A 16,356-nucleotide genomic window follows, 5' to 3' on the forward strand; every position below is an offset into this window, starting at 1 on the left:
TTTTTGTTATGATTAATGTTTCATATGTTTACACTAAGTATTTAGTTATTGTTAGGGAATTATGAAATATTGTTAGTATCTATTGTACTTGTGCGACAATTAAACCGCAAATATTTTGTCGTATTCAATGGAGTACTTAATCTTCTATAATTTTTTACCTATGCAAATGTAAATACGCGATTTTAGTCAACCATTGAGAAGACCTTGAGATATGATAATTGCTGGTATTAAAACATAAATATGAATATGATGTTCATGATCTTATAGACTTATACATGCGTCGTACATATTTCTGTATATTTACATACACTCCAATCCCAAATTTGGGTTAAAATCAAAGATTACCAAATGCCATGTCGTTGAGGCAGGTCCGGGTTTGCCAGAATTATTATTTACATTAAATATATCTGACAACACAAATAAATGAGTTTAATAACATGTAAAGGAGTTAACTAAGTAATATTTTTATTATTTATTAACTGACATATGAATTATAACCTCAAAAATATGTCAGTTACATGATTTAATTACCTAAATTTTAATTTGGTATTAAGAGACTAATATATCAGTGTCAAGTATCCATTTCTTAAACAAATAATTTATTATATTATGTTATATTAATATTCACAATAACAACATTACTAAATAATCAACTGACTATTTCAAGATAAAAGTGCCAAAATAAATCTTTCCTGGGTACAATAATTATTTCAGTATAGTGGTCTTTATTTTGTGATGTTCTTAATAATGAATGCATCTGTATGCATGTCCATTTTTACATTTTCTTTCACAAGTATTTTACCTTCTATGGAAGTCATTTTCTTCATTCTTTTTTCTGTAAATGTAAAAATGCCCTAGGTAATTTGTTTTGTGGTATTTTGCAATGTTCAAAAGTTCTCTTGTATTTTCATTTTCAAAGAAATCTTTATTGTTTGTTATTAATGCGGCATTTGTGCCTTTTTTACCATTTTATTGGCATTAAAGTGGCCATGTATCTTCGTCCAGTCTTTTTTTTTCTTTTTTGATATATATACTAATGATTCTCTGTATTTTTTTATACTTCATTTTATATTAATGTTTTTCAGATCTTTAAATATTGTTTCAGTTGCAAAATGTCTTCTGTCATCCATTTATCTTTGGTATTTGGCCATTTTCTACAAATAGCTGAATTGATTCTAAAGAATGTGGTAACTGTTATAAACAATAGCACTTGTTTACTTGTGACAGAGTAACTTATCAAGGTGACTCAGTTATGGTTTGGGCTGATATAAGTTCCAATCAGTCTCAGTCCCTCAGTCCCTCCCCCTCCCTCCCGAGGAAAAGACTGAGGGAGACCTATATCCAGCAGTGGGTAGATCCGGGTTAAATGATGAAGTTCCAATACCTGTACTTACTTAGTTCTTGTGGATGGAGGTTCTATGGCAGGAACAAGGTATATAACAACTGTTTTAGATAATGTGGTTCTTTTTTCCCTATTCACAGAACCTTATTTGATTTTTATGGATGATAATGTGCGTCCCCACCATACTAAAATCGTCAAGAATGCATAGAAGACTTCAAAGTTTGTCCGTTTGCGCTATGTAAAGGAACTTCTTGAACTTTATCTGGTCTGACAAAGCCCAGAAATCGATTTGTGCGACGATTTACATGACCTGACAAATGAAAATGTGCTTCGTCTGAAAACCATACATTTTTCAAAAATTCAGATTTTCGTACTGTAATGCAAGAATTCTGGCACAATATTCCATTCTACTGTGATAATCCCTGGGATGTAATTGTTGATGTACCTGAATCACATACGAAAATGCTTTCAGCTCCTTCAGGATACTTTCCAAAGAAATTAGTTTATGCCAAGATGCACCGCTGTTCTTGTCTGGCTTTCGGATTTTCCAAGATTCGCTCAAAAACACGTTCATGGTTATCGTTGTTGTTAACTGTCCTTGGACGCCCTGAGTTTCCTTTTCGTTGGCACAATACATTACCCGTATTTCTAAACTTTTGAACAACCTTCAAAATTACAGAATTTCTTGGAGAATGTTTATTAAACCGTTGTGTGAGTTACACACACGTTACACAATACTGTATCAATACAAAGCTACCACAGAATCTTTTGTCACCATGAAAGTTATAGAATTCATATTGGAAAGTAATGTTGCATACTAAATATGTTTTTCAAATTCTCTTTCAGTTTTAAATAGTCAAACACCTTTGTAAATTAATTCCATGTATCTCCATTCTTATGCAGCTCTCAGATAATGTGCAGATGATAGTAACACAGTCAACTCCAAATGTAAACCATCCAATTATGTTTCCTTCATCAAAAAACTATCCACTCCGTCTAAAAATCCATCTACATCATAAAGACTAACTAGATTAACCTTCCCCTACCAAACTACAACCAGACAACCCTCTACCACACACTCCCCAAACTTATCTCACACCCTAAGCAATCTAACCTCTTCTGACCAAACTATAACAAGACATAGCTCTCCTTTACCCAGAACACGACAAACAATAAATATCCTGAACCAATACAGAATTAAAGATATCCACAGAAGCATATTATCAGTTAACGACCTTCTTCCAAATAATATTAACTCTAGAAGTCTTCCCCTCCCAAAAGGCAGCCAGTATTCGAATTTACCAACCCATTAACATCAACTACTTTCATGCAAAACTTTCTATAGTTATTGGTGATGTGGAGAAATCCTCTCTGAAACCCAATTTCCATTTGCCAAATTCATTTGAATTATTGTCCATTCCAATAATAATCCTACTTCTTTCGTCGAGAGTCTTCACATACTCTGAAACCAAGTATGTTGAAGCATTCTCGAGGGGCATTAGGATTAAAGGGGAAAGATTGCATTGTGCGATCTCTAGATCAAACAATCTGATTCCCGTTCATCTAAAATACTGCTCTAGATGTTACAAAAGCGGACATCTCTACACTGAATGTGCCAAGAACATCATTTGTCCTAATTGTGGACTACAATACAAATTGCTTGCCTAAACTGTGACGGTAACCATCCTGCCTTTTTCCCCCTCACCTCATCACTACCAGTCACCACCCATAAACAAATCCACACACACTATCCAAACACACAATACCAACCTCAATCAATTCAAGCTTTTTGGAAGCTGTTGGTGTGTCGATAAATAAGAAAAAAAGGAGAACCTTTACTAGTTACTAGTAGAAATCTTTATTTTACTCTTATTGTTGTTGAAAGTAAAATAATTACTTATGAACTTGTCTGCAGGTGGATGTTTTCCAAAGTTGTGTGGTTCTAGAAAGTATTTAAAATAACTTAATTCTTCAATACTCTTCCTTTTGGGTAACCTCATAGAAGACATTATAGAACCAGTTGTAATATTCTTAAACTCTTTCTGTTATATTAATTACTAGAAAATTTCTTAGAATCACTCTGTAAGAGATATTTCCTCTTTCGAGGCTGTGATATTTTCCAACATTCAGAAACATTTTTTTTCTTGTATTACTTTCATAATGTTTTGGAAATATCCAAAAAATTCGAAACAAGCCTTACTATCACAACGAAAGTATGTTTATTTGTTTTTCAAGAAAAACTACTGTAATTTGGTATCATATCGTGTAGTCGACCTTGGGTATCCATGTAAACAGACGACACACTTTGTTAAATGTCGCTTTTAATGCATGTTAACATTGTTTATTGTGGAATAATTCGATGATTTCACTAGAACAAGTTCACCCTGCGACATTTTTGTTCAGCTATACTTTGGTTAAAAGGTTTAAGTTGATAATTGTTATAAGTATCGATTTTAATTGGAGAAAGAGTATCGAGAAATGCACAAATACAGCGGCGATTACACAGATTTTAAAAACTATGATCCGGTCAGTCTTTACTCACAAATTATCATCCCCAGTACTGAAAATGGAATACTTGCTCTATTGATCTCTTGCCGACGATTATTTTCGAATCTAAATATACTGCTGAGCAGAAAATTAGGGTCACCCCGTAATTTCAATTTAGTTTAGAAATTATTATTCTTTTGTATATTGGAAGAACTTGAGGCATTAAAAAAGGAAAATCAAACAAGAAAATTCTATAAAAATCTAAATAAAGCAAGAAAAGAATTTAAACCAAGGATCGGACTATGTAAGGATAAGGAGGGGCATATACTCAATACAAAAGAAGAAGTATTGAAAAGGTGGGTGGAACACTATAAAGAACTGCTTACTATCGAAGTAGAAGATCCAAATCAACCACCCCCAGGAGCAAACAACAATACACCATTGGAGCCTCCATCAATTCAGGAAGTACGGGATGCAATAAAACATCTAAAAAATAATAAATCTCCAGGAAGTGATGGTATACCCGCGGAACTTATGAAATGTGGAGGTGCTACTCTGACTAATCATATATATAAAATCATACTGAGAGCCTGGAATGAGGAACAAATCCCAGAAGAGTGGTGTATTGGGATCGTTTGCCCGCTACACAAAAGGGCGATGAATTAGAATGTAGAAACTATAGGGGAATAACCCTCCTTAATACAGCATACAAAATATTTTCGAGTATTTTATATGGTCGCCTGAGTGAATATTCAGAGGAGCTTCTTGGCGAATATCAAAGTGGTTTTAGGCCTGGTCGATCAACAACAGACCAGATCTTTGTGCTAAGGCAAATACTGGAAAAAACCAATGAATTTAATATCGACACATACCATCTTTTCGTAGATTTTAAATCGGCCTATGATAGTGTCCTAAGAAATAAATTGTATGAAGCCATGGATGAATTCCACATCCCCGATAAACTGATAAGATTGGTTAAGGCTACAATGCGTAAAGTTGTTTGCAAAGTCGAAATACAGGGCGAACAATCACAGGCATTTGAAACGCATGTTGGGCTGCGACAGGGAGATGCGCTGGCGTGTCTCCTTTTCAACATAGCTTTGGAAAAGGCGGTCAGGGATGCCCAAATAGACAGCAGAGGAAACATTTTTAATAAATCATCCCAAATTTTGGCATATGCAGATGATGTTGATCTAGTTGCCCGCACAACACGCAAGCTATAAGAAATGTATACCACCTTGTCACACGCCTCAAAAAATATGGGCCTGCAAGTAAATGAAAATAAAACTAAGATAATGGCATCAACACCCAACAATAGAGCCAGAAACATCGGCCACCAATTCACGGTTGATAATTCTACCTTTGAAGTGGTGGACAAATTCACATACTTAGGCTCCCTGATCACCAAGGAGAACGTCATGACGGAAGAAATCAAGCGAAGAATAATCCTAGCAAACAAATGCTATTTTGGACTGAGTAGACATATGAGAAGCAGAAACTTAAGCCAAAAAACAAAAATAACCATATACAAAACCCTTATACAACCAGTGTTGACATATGGGTCGGAGGCATGGACCATTTCTAAGGCAGATGAAAATCTCCTGCTTATATTTGAACGAAGGATCCTGAGAAGAATATTTGGTGGCATCTGTGAAAATGGTGTTTGGAGAAGGAGGTACAACTACGAGATATATCACAGATATAAACATATATTTGGTGGTAAAGACGTAGTATCCTTTATAAAAATAGGAGGACTAAGATGGGCAGGACATCTGTCAAGATCACAGCAGAACAACCCTCCTAGAAGAATCCTTATGTCACAACCTGTGGGAGTAGAAAAAGGGGTAGACCAAAACTCAGATGGAGGGATGGTGTGGATGAGGATGGTAGACAAATAGGCGCAGCAAACTGGCAACAGTTGGCAATGGATAGAACTGACTGGCGTAATAGACTTGGGAAGGTCGAGGCTCTTTTATAGGGCTGTAGCACCAATGATGATGATTATTATTCTTTTGTAACTATTTTCGGTTGTAACATAGTTTACCAATGGATTGCTTGAAAAATGTTGTTGCTGTTTCGATAAGCGCTTAAGATAAAAAGGGCCTCTTACCCTAATGCCTAAAGACCATTATCAGCATAGTTTTTGTTTCTGTGATTTTAACGTAAATTATAAATTGTTTGTGTAGTGTTGACACTGTCAGTGTATTGCAATGAGCATAAGTTCTGTTATGGTATGGTGGCGAGAATTGTGGCGGCGTTAGAAGATGGCCACGGTCAGCGCGAAACTGCGAGAAACGTCCTGCGATATGTACCGTTGTCCCGCGTCTATACGATGATAGATTGATATTAAACTAGCCTTTGATAGATGGCGTTACTTGATACCGAATTGGTTTCGGTGTTGACATTTGCCATTCATGACATGACGTCTGTCAAACTTTTTAGTTTTAAAAACAATTAATTTGGTTTTTACAGCCGTCAAAAGCAAGCAAATTTTGTGTTTTCGGAGAAATGGAAAAAGTCGAGTATCGTTCGGTGATTAAGTTCCTCCACAAAAAGGGTAAAACGAATGTGCAAATCAAAGCCGACCTGGACGAAGTTTATGGTGAGGTTGCACCTTCGTTAGCAACAGTAAAATTTTGGAAAGCTGAATTTGTTCTTGGTCGTACAAGTGTTTTTGATGATGACCGTCCCGGGACGCCAAATGAAGTCACCACGCCGGAAATGATCAACAAAGTCCACGACATGATTATGGCAGATCGTCGAATTATGCTCCGCGAGTTAATAGAGGTCCTAAACATTTTCTACGAATGCGTACACAACGTCATTCACCATCATTTGGACATGAAAAAGCTATCCGCGCGATGGGTGCCGCGTTTGCTGACAATCGATCAAATGCAAAAACGCGTGACCACTTCGGAGACGCTTTTGGCGATGATACGGCGCGATCCGAAGGATTTTTTTCGCCGATTTCTCACCGTTGATGAAACCTGGGTGCATTATTACACACTTGAAACCAAAGAACAGTCGAAACAGTGACGCAAATGGGGCGAAGGGCAGCCGAAGAAGGCAAAGAGTGCACATTCGGCCAGCAAAGTGATTTCGACTGTTTTCTGGGATGCGAAGGGCATCATCCACATCGACTACTTGGAAAAAGGAAAAACAATCAATGGTGAGTACTATGCAGCATTATTGGATCGATTCGATGCCGAATTGCGTCGAAAACGAACCGGTTTGGAACGCAAGAAAGTGCTCTTTCACCAAAACAATGCGCCGGCTCACCGATCGGCCGTCGCCATGGCAAAATTACACGAATTGGGCTATGAATTGGTTGAACACCCACCGTATTCCGCAGATCTTGCCGCCAGCGATTTTTTCCTGTTTCCAAACCTAGAAAAATGGCTCGGAGGACGCCGTTTCGCAACAAATAATGAAGTCCTCGCTGAAACTTCGGCCTATTTTGGCTTTAACATTTTTGCAGGCATGTTTTCGCCTCTTTAACTGAGATACTCTTTCCCACCAGCTAGTTTCCGTTTGCGAACATTACAGGCCAAATTTTGTTTATTCACTATACGTTTTTTACCTGTTTGTTTGCACTTAGTTACATTTTGTACCTTTTTTGACACTTTTCTCTTCTTCTAAAATAACTTCATTATGTTCATTGGAATTGCCTGCATCACCGCTTAGGGATAAATCGGATCCATTTTTTACCAGGGTACATAACACTATGTCCGGATGGTAAATAACAGTACACACATTTAGTAGAGGTAAACAACAGCAAGTCCATATGGTGTTGTTTACCTCAGACGGGAAGTGGACATGGTGTTTATAAAAAGTCGCTAACTTGCCGTAAAGTTGTCTCTGGACATAGTATGGTTTACCTCTGTGTAGAGCCAGAAAAGTTATATTCAAAAGTGCAATAATCCCAATTTCGATAAAAATGGACATAGTGTCCTTTACCTCCGGGGTACAGACATATAGCCGTTTATAGGGCGTTACCAATAAAACTTTCCGACACAAATGTAACCTTGATCTTTTGTTGACATAAATCGAGAGTTTCATTGCGATACAACAAGTCGTGTAGATACAGTGAATTTTTGAAATTAGCAAATCGGTCGAAAAATTGATCTTAGCCGAGAACATTTTCGAGCAATATCATACCAATCAATTATTTCTCACTGACACTGCGAATTTGAACGTGGTCGCTAAAGTTTCAGTGACGAATCCAGACCAGGTCCACCCAAAACAGCAGTCACACAGCAACACATTGATCCGGTTCGTCAGCTAATTAAGGATTACCGCTGTGTAACAAAAACTTCTACATGAAAAACTGAGTGATATGAAGTTGGTTTCATGTTGATCCCTCATTAGCTCACAGAAGAGCAAAAAGCGGTTCGCGTCAATTGGTGTAGAAAAACATTGGAACGGTTCAGCAAAGGAAGCTCAAAAAACGATTATAGTATTGCTAGTGGCATGAATCTTGGATTTACTCCTTCTTCTTCTTCTCATTGCGCCGTCTCCTTTCGAAGGTTGGCGATCCAAATGGCAATTGTAGTTTTGGAAACTGCTGCGCGAAAGATCTCTGCGGATGAGCGATCGAACCATCTCCTCAGGTCTTTCAGCCACGAGTTCTGGCGTCTTCCTACTGATCTTTTGCCCTGTACTTTTCCTTCCAGTATAACTTGAAGTAATTCATATCTTTCGCCTCTCAGCACATGGCCCAAGTATTGCATTTTCCTCTCTTTGATTATTCTTAGTAATTCTTTTTGTTTACACATGCGACGAAGTACCTCAACATTAGTAACTCTTTGTACCCATGGAATCCTCAACATTCGTCTGTATATATACATCTCAAAGGCATCTATTCTTTTTTCTATTTCAGAGTCCATTGTCCAACTTTCACAGCCATACAGTAAGACAGAAAAAAACCTACGAGCTTTATACCTTTTAGTGTTGCCCAAATGCAAGAACAAGACGAGACTTAGACAGTCTTGGTCTTGGTCTTGCGCCAATACACCTGGTCTTGGTCTTGGTATTGCACTCCCGGTCTTGGTCTTGGTCTTGCAAGTCTTGCAGTTACCCATTAGCCTATTGATATTTATTAAACGTTACTAGGGGAGTTTGAAGCCACGATCTAAGCGAACCGTGCCTATGCTCTAACTAACCCAGCTATCTACGAATCCCCACGAAAGTGGATTGATAGACCTCCACCATATATGAAACGGAAATCTTAAAAAAGATTGGTACGTGGCAAAAATTCACATACAAGTATCAAGGGCACATAGTCTTTAGGTGATAAGATAACAAACTATAATCTCCACTTATTAAAGCAACATAAATATTATTAACAATCTTAGCTCTACTTTTATATAAAAAACTAACTTGAAAAAATAAAGAATGGTTAAGAAAGCAATGATAATCAAAAGAAGTTATTTTAAATTAAGGAGATATCTACTTAATAAATACATTCATTTACCAAAATAAAGTAGTAGGAACATTTTTTTAGGAACCAGAATTTTGGTTTTTCAGGAAGAAATATTTGTAATGCTTTTTTGTGAAAAGATATTAGATGCTTCCTTAAACGTGAAGTGTTTCTGTTTTTCATTTGCATTTTAACCTTTCCATGTAGGCACAATTTAAACAAAGCAATTTGGGATGCATGAATTATTTCGAAAAACTCATCAAATTTGCTTTTAGGTCTTTTAGATCTATAATTCCAACGCTCACTACTCCGACTAAAACTACTTGAATCTTTGTCCCCCATGTCAAATTGTAAACTTGTCAAATGAAGTTTAGTGATGTCAAAAAAGTAACTATAAATGTCCGTTTCTTTCAATACCCTAAGTATCTAATAACAAACCGAGAATTATATATCGTTACTTCGTTATTCTAAATATTTCGGTATTTTGTTTACACGGCAAGCGACATTATCTGTTATTAATAAACGTTTGAATATTAATCGCGCTCTTTCAGCAAATTTGGTTTAACCGAATGATCTCATCGCACACTCAGCAGAAATAATGCTTAGTCTTAGGCCGATAAGATTTGTTTATTTAGATTCCTCCTAACTAAATTATAATGGGAAAAAAATTGAATTATTAAGTGGGTGTCCGTAATAATAAGTGTTATATTTTTTATTAGCTAAGGTGACATATTTTTAAAAAATTTCGATACGATATTACTGTCGGCGTAGCAATGCAAGATTATTTTATGATTAGAGGGCGGCTATTCTCAAAATCTGGACAATTAATTTCAGAGCGAAGTGTGCCAGAGTGTCAAATATGTTGTTTTTAATGAATATTTTGATTGATGATTTTGATGTATGTTTATTACATATTTTTTTGCGTCTCATAGAGTCTTTAAGCATACACCCGAACTACAATACTCGCTAAAACGACACTCCGTCCTAACTGCAAGACGCAAGAGTCTCGCAGGCTTAGTCTTGTTCTTGCGTAAATCTTGCAGGGTCAGTCTTGGTCTTGCTAAAATTAGGCGGTCTGTGTCTTGGTCTTGCGAAAACGCAAGAACAAGACCAAGACTGCAAGACCAAGACCGATTTTGGGCAACACTAATACCTTTACTTCTACGAGCCGGAAAATAAACTCCAATCTGCTGTGTGGATGTTTCACGATAAGGAAAAACCAACAAAAGTGATCCGTTCTCGAAGTGTGTCAAAGAAAACGGTCACAACTTTTGTGTTAAAATCTGGTCATGTGGCAACAATTGCTTTAGAAGATCGAAACACGGTTACTTCAAACACAAAGCAAAACACAACTGCGAATCATCCTACATTAGGACAATGCAAGTGCTCACACTGCCCAAAAGGCAATAGAGATTTTGGAGTTTCAAAACATCGAATTTTTAAACCATCCACCGTATAGCCCCGACCTAAGTCCCAACGACTTTTTTACGTTCCCAAAAATCAAGAATTGAATGCGTGGGTAGCGATTCCAGTCGCCAGAAGAAGCCATCGATACCTTTAAAACAGCGATTTTGCAGGTGTCAACTGAAGACTTTTTGGACAATATTTTGAAAAGCAATGAAGTACTTTGAGTATATATTCTAAAATACTTTAAGTCTATATTTATGGCTATGTTCAAAACTAAAAAGACAATCCTATATATAAATCCAATAAAAGCATATATCTCTGTAGTGTCAGTGTCTTGGTAATCTCTTTCGCTGGTATAATTGTCTCGTAATTTGGTTATACAGATATTCGTGTAATACACGATTTTCTCTATCATTGCTTCTGTAATATACATTCCCCAGCAAGTTTCCGAAGTATTTGCATTTTTTGCAAGATTTTTTACTCCGGGAATATGATTAAAATCATTCTTTCTAGGTATTTGTACATTTGGTCGTAGAGGATGAGCCATCCAATGAGTGTTTCTGTCTTTACATTTAATTTTCAACATTTTCATCGGATCTTTCGGAGTCCTTATTATGTTCACTGAGAGCTTCGTCTCCGATGTCTACTCATCCGTTATCTTTCATCATTTCTTGATTTTGGCCCTGTTCTTGGCGGGTCCACGGTATGTTAGCTTCTTCCTCTGTCCTCTTCTATTTGAGTATCTTCATATCGAATTTGCCCTAAGTCTACAAGCGTTTGTCCTTTACTTATTGTGTACGATCGAAAATTATATTATAACAATAATAAAACATTCTGTATACATTAACGTAAGAACTCGCGCAATGAGAGAAACTCTCACCCAGGTCTGCAGACGACTAACAAGTACACGATATCAGGACACTCCAAAAGTGAGCTAAAAGTAGGCGCAACAGTGCAAATGATTTACCGTATGTAGAATGTGCGTATATAACGAAACCATGGGAGAAATGCTCATAGTGCGAGTGATGTAGGGTTAAAATTGTCCCTTTTTAACATTTAGTATGTCAAAGGAAAATTGTTAATTTTCATTACTTTCAATAAACTTTGGAAGGACAAAAACGTTCGTTAGTAAACTATGTTACAACTGAAAATAGATAAAAAAATAATAATTTCTAAAATAAATTCAAATTACGGGATGATTAAAATTTTATGCTCGGCAATGTAAATAATGATGATACATATTTAACATAAAATAATAAAATATATTTAACATAAAATATTTCGTTTATCTTATATATACAGAATTTAAAAAATCTCTTTTTGTTCCAGCCACTGTATATATATTTTAATTAATGTCCCTTTCCGCGATGGCACTAACAAATTACGACCCAAACACAAGAGCAATCGACCAACAAATCTTTTAATTACAGAAATTAAAATTAATGTAATTCGAAATTGAATATCGGTAATCCAATACCTCGGTAATGAGATTATCCGGCGTTGGTTGTTGTTTTAATTACAATCCAAGAGGCGATAATTTGCCAAACACTGATCTATGGTAATTTTATACATCAATTTGTCGCTTTGGCATTCTTTCAAGGTATAAATAATTATATATCATTGATAGAACTGTTTTTTCATTAGTACGAAGGAGTCGAGAAATATTGTTGAAAGTAACAATAAAACACTGAAAACTTTGTTTTCAAAACTTCCCCAACATTTATTATAAAATCTTAACACTACAGCTGTTTCGGCAGAATGCCTCTCTCAAGTGATCTATTTTTGGCATGCGTTTACACTTTTAGTCTTTAATGAAATAGGTTGAGGAGGGGAGAACTGTTTGTCTCGAGTTAGTCATTCAGAATTATGTCTGTTTTTTAATTTGTTAATTTCCATAGATTCTAACAAGGATAGCTTAAGGCCTTTATTTTGAATGTGAAGAATTTTAAATTCGTCATTAAAAGAATGATTATGATCTAGAAGGTGAAGTGCGTATGTAGAATCTGTTTTTCTATTATTGAAAGACCTTTTATGTTCTGCTATTCGGTTATTAAAATTTCTACCAGTTTGACCGATGTAAGTTTTTGGACAGTCGCCACATTTAAGTTTGTATACACCACTGTGAAATGCTTTTTTTTATCTCTTGTTGTTTTTAATATATTTTCTTAAGTTGATATTTTTTCTGAAAGCTGGTGTTATTCCTTTCGTTTTTTATGTCTTTGGCTATTTTTGTTGATATTTTGCCTGTATATATATTATATAATCGAGCAGAAGGTACTGGGTTTTTTCTCTGGTGGTGGAAATACTAATTTCAGGGCTTTCTTGTGTAGTTTTTGATTTAAAATTTTATTAATTGTTTACTGTTATTTGCTTAATGATATCATATCTTTCGTGAGCGCATATCTTTCAAATTATATCAGTTAGACCCCCAGTATTATACTTTTTTGGAATCAGCTCATTTTTATCGATCCAAAAATGTCCTAAAATATAGGGTGTTACATTTAAAAAAAGAGCCGATGACGTAATCATTGTAATGTGTATCACCTTGTATAATGAAATTTTTTTGTAAAATGTAGAACATTAAATTTAAAAATCGACGTGTTTTAGATTTTTTTAAAAAGGCTTTTCATTTAGGAAATATCGAATTTATTCCATACTTTACGGACACACTGTATTTTGAAGTCTAGATCTACAACTCAGATATTGGATATTCTTAATGAATCACCCTGTATAACTCGAGATACACAGTCTCAACTGTACGCATATCACAAATCACAGCCCAAACCATTGAATAATACGAAAAATATTATCAAAACACCAAAAATTGTTTTACGTTTTAGTCTAGAACAATTTCGCAATTTTTAATCCCAAGTTTGCTTTCATTTTGTACTTTTGTGTCAGCTTGGATCGCAACAATGAATTTATTGGCTTTGTTTAGGAAGCGGCCTTCGAGAAAATATATTCGATTCTTGGCATCAGCAATCAAATGTCAGTATTTTCTAATTTTGTTCAATACATACGTGAAACTAAACTAAATGAAGTTGTTCTGTACGTGCTCAACTCAAAAAATGGTTCTATAATAGTATTTGCAGATCATAGAGACTTTTTTGTAAAGCATATATTAATGCCGAGTTCAGTGTTCTACATAATCGGATCTTTATTCCGAAATTATCGAAAGTTTTAAATAATTTTTTTTATTAAACATTTACATCATTATAACTTGACAAACTTACTAGCTGAACTTACAGCTGAGAATTAAGTTCCTAAAATGTTATGTGTATCCTGTATTACTGTATGGATGTGAAATCTGGATTATCAAGGTTAACATGTTAAACAAATTAGAAGCCTTCGAGATGTGGTTATATCGTAGAATGCTTAGAATACTGGTCAGCTAGTCAGCTGAAGTCCGTTTGAAGAGGTTTACTCTCCGGACGCTGGAACTCACTTAAGGCATGGGTGTAGGTTACCTAAAGTAAAATTTAATTAAATATTAAACATCAAATATTAATAACAACATTATGTACAATCTTTGTTAACCTTATGTATTTTAAAGGGTTTTTACCCTAATATTTTGGTGGCCCAGGCATGTTAACCTGTATTTTTAACCTGATGATGGAATTATTATTCCGAAAACGTTCGTGTTATTTGATGTAGCCCTTTTAAGGGTTTTTTAAATATACCCATTTACAAAGATTTAACCTCTTTTTTGTGATACGTGGTATACAGACAGCTGCAGGAGTTATTTTCCTTGTGGATTTTATTATCAAAGATTTCTTGTATGTATTTGGTCCACATGCATATTTCTTGATTTTTATCTGTGATGGTGTTCCCCTGTTGATCTTGCAGTTTGCTAGATGTATTAGATTTTTGAAGACCAGCTGCTTGTTTTACCTTTTTATGCATATTAAATGTATCGTGGTTTTGTTTCAACAACTTTATCTCTTCACACTGTGTTTTTAACCAGTGATTCTTCTGGATCATATGTCTGCTCCATGTTAGTCAGCTTTTCTGAAAGAATCCGCGCGACTGTCTCCTTTGTTTCCTTCTCTTTTAGTCTTCTCATATCACATTTTTTGTTACTATTCTTGTTTGTAACCTTTTTAAATCTAAACCTAAATTTACCAATAACAGGAATATGATCTGACAATACGTCAACACCGTTGTAACTTTTAACTGATAGGCATCCGTTACTGAATTTCTTGTTCACCAAGATCAATTTCATTCCTTATTATGTTTCCTTATTATGTTAAAATAACAAAAGACCAGGCAACGATAACGTATACGGGGAAGTATTGAAAATGCTGTGCGAAACAAACAGTCAATTTCTAGACTCACTCGTTAGACTCTTTAACAATATTTATAACAGCGGGGAGTTTCCTGAAGACTGGCTAGAGTCAACTTTTGTTGCCATACCGAAAAAACCAAAAGCAAAGTCTTGTGATCAACATCGGATGATAAGTCTAATTAACCACATTTCGAAGGCATACACCAAGGTTATCTACAACAGAATAAGCAAAAAATGCGAGGATAACATTGGAGATTCGCAGTTTGGGTTTCGGAATTCTCTTGGGACAAGAGAAGCACTTTTTAGTCTACAGGTACTCATCCAGCGCTGCAGAGATATGAACAAAGATGTGTACATATGCTTTATAGACTACGCAAAAGCATTCGATAACGTAAAGCACGAAAAGATAATTGAAGTTCTCCATAAGATCGGAGTCGACTACAGAGACATTCGAACAATAGCGAGTCTCTATTGGGGCCAAACAGCTAAAGTGAAAGTAGGATCTACATTGACCAATAAAATTGAGATCAAGAAAGGGGTACGACAGGGCTGTATCTTGTCTCCTATTGTCTTTAATATATACTCAGAAGAAGTATTTAAGACAGCACTGGAGGAAAGCACAGAAGGCATAAAGATAAATGGAGAAATAATTAATAACATAAGGTATGCTGATGACACTGTGATTTCTAGCAAGTAGCATGGAGGAACTGAGTTGCCTAATGAGTAAGATACAAAAAACAAGTGCACAATACGGACTCAGACTAAATATCACAAAAACCAAATGGATGTTAGTAAGCAAAACCCAACAACCACCACAGCAACTGACATTAGACAATGAAAGAATTGAACACGTGGATTCGTACATCTACTTGGGAACAACAGTTAACTCAAATTGGGATCAAGCGAAGGAAATACGTATAAGAGTAGAAAAGGCAAGAGCATCGTTTACTAGCATGAAGCAAATTTTCACCTCTAAAAGCCTCACCCTACCTCTCAAAATTCGACTTCTGAAATGTTATGTATTCCCGGTTTTGTTATATGGAATGGAGGCGTGGACAATGACCGCAACATTGATGAAAAAAGTAGAGGCCTTCGAAATGTGGGCTTACCGACGTATATTACGTATATCCTGGACTGAGCACGTGACCAACGAAGAGGTATTACGCCGGATAGGTAAAGAGAGAGAGATAGGAATAAGTATAAAGAAAAGAAAGTTGGAATACTTGGGTCACGTTATGAGACATAATAAATATAGAGTACTACAACTGATCGTTCAAGGGAAAATAGACAGCAGAAGGGGTCCAGGGAGGAAAAGACACTCGTGGCTCCAAAACTTGCGGCAATGGTTCGGATTATCATCTGCTGAACTATTCAGATCTGCCGTAAACAAAGTCAGAATAGCCATGTTGATTGCCA

The 16,356-nt window shown here is 35.8% G+C and overlaps 1 protein-coding gene across 2 annotated transcripts in view; it reads left to right on the plus strand.

Moving 5' to 3' along the window:
• The window catches only part of NFAT (nuclear factor of activated T cells 3), a 229,011-nt gene that overhangs the window by 200 nt on the left and 212,455 nt on the right, over window positions 1-16,356 (plus strand). The gene's annotated exons all lie outside the window — the stretch shown is intronic.

The sequence above is a fragment of the Diabrotica undecimpunctata genome, chromosome 6, assembly GCF_040954645.1.
Source record: "Diabrotica undecimpunctata isolate CICGRU chromosome 6, icDiaUnde3, whole genome shotgun sequence".
Classification (NCBI taxonomy): Eukaryota; Metazoa; Arthropoda; class Insecta; order Coleoptera; family Chrysomelidae; genus Diabrotica; species Diabrotica undecimpunctata.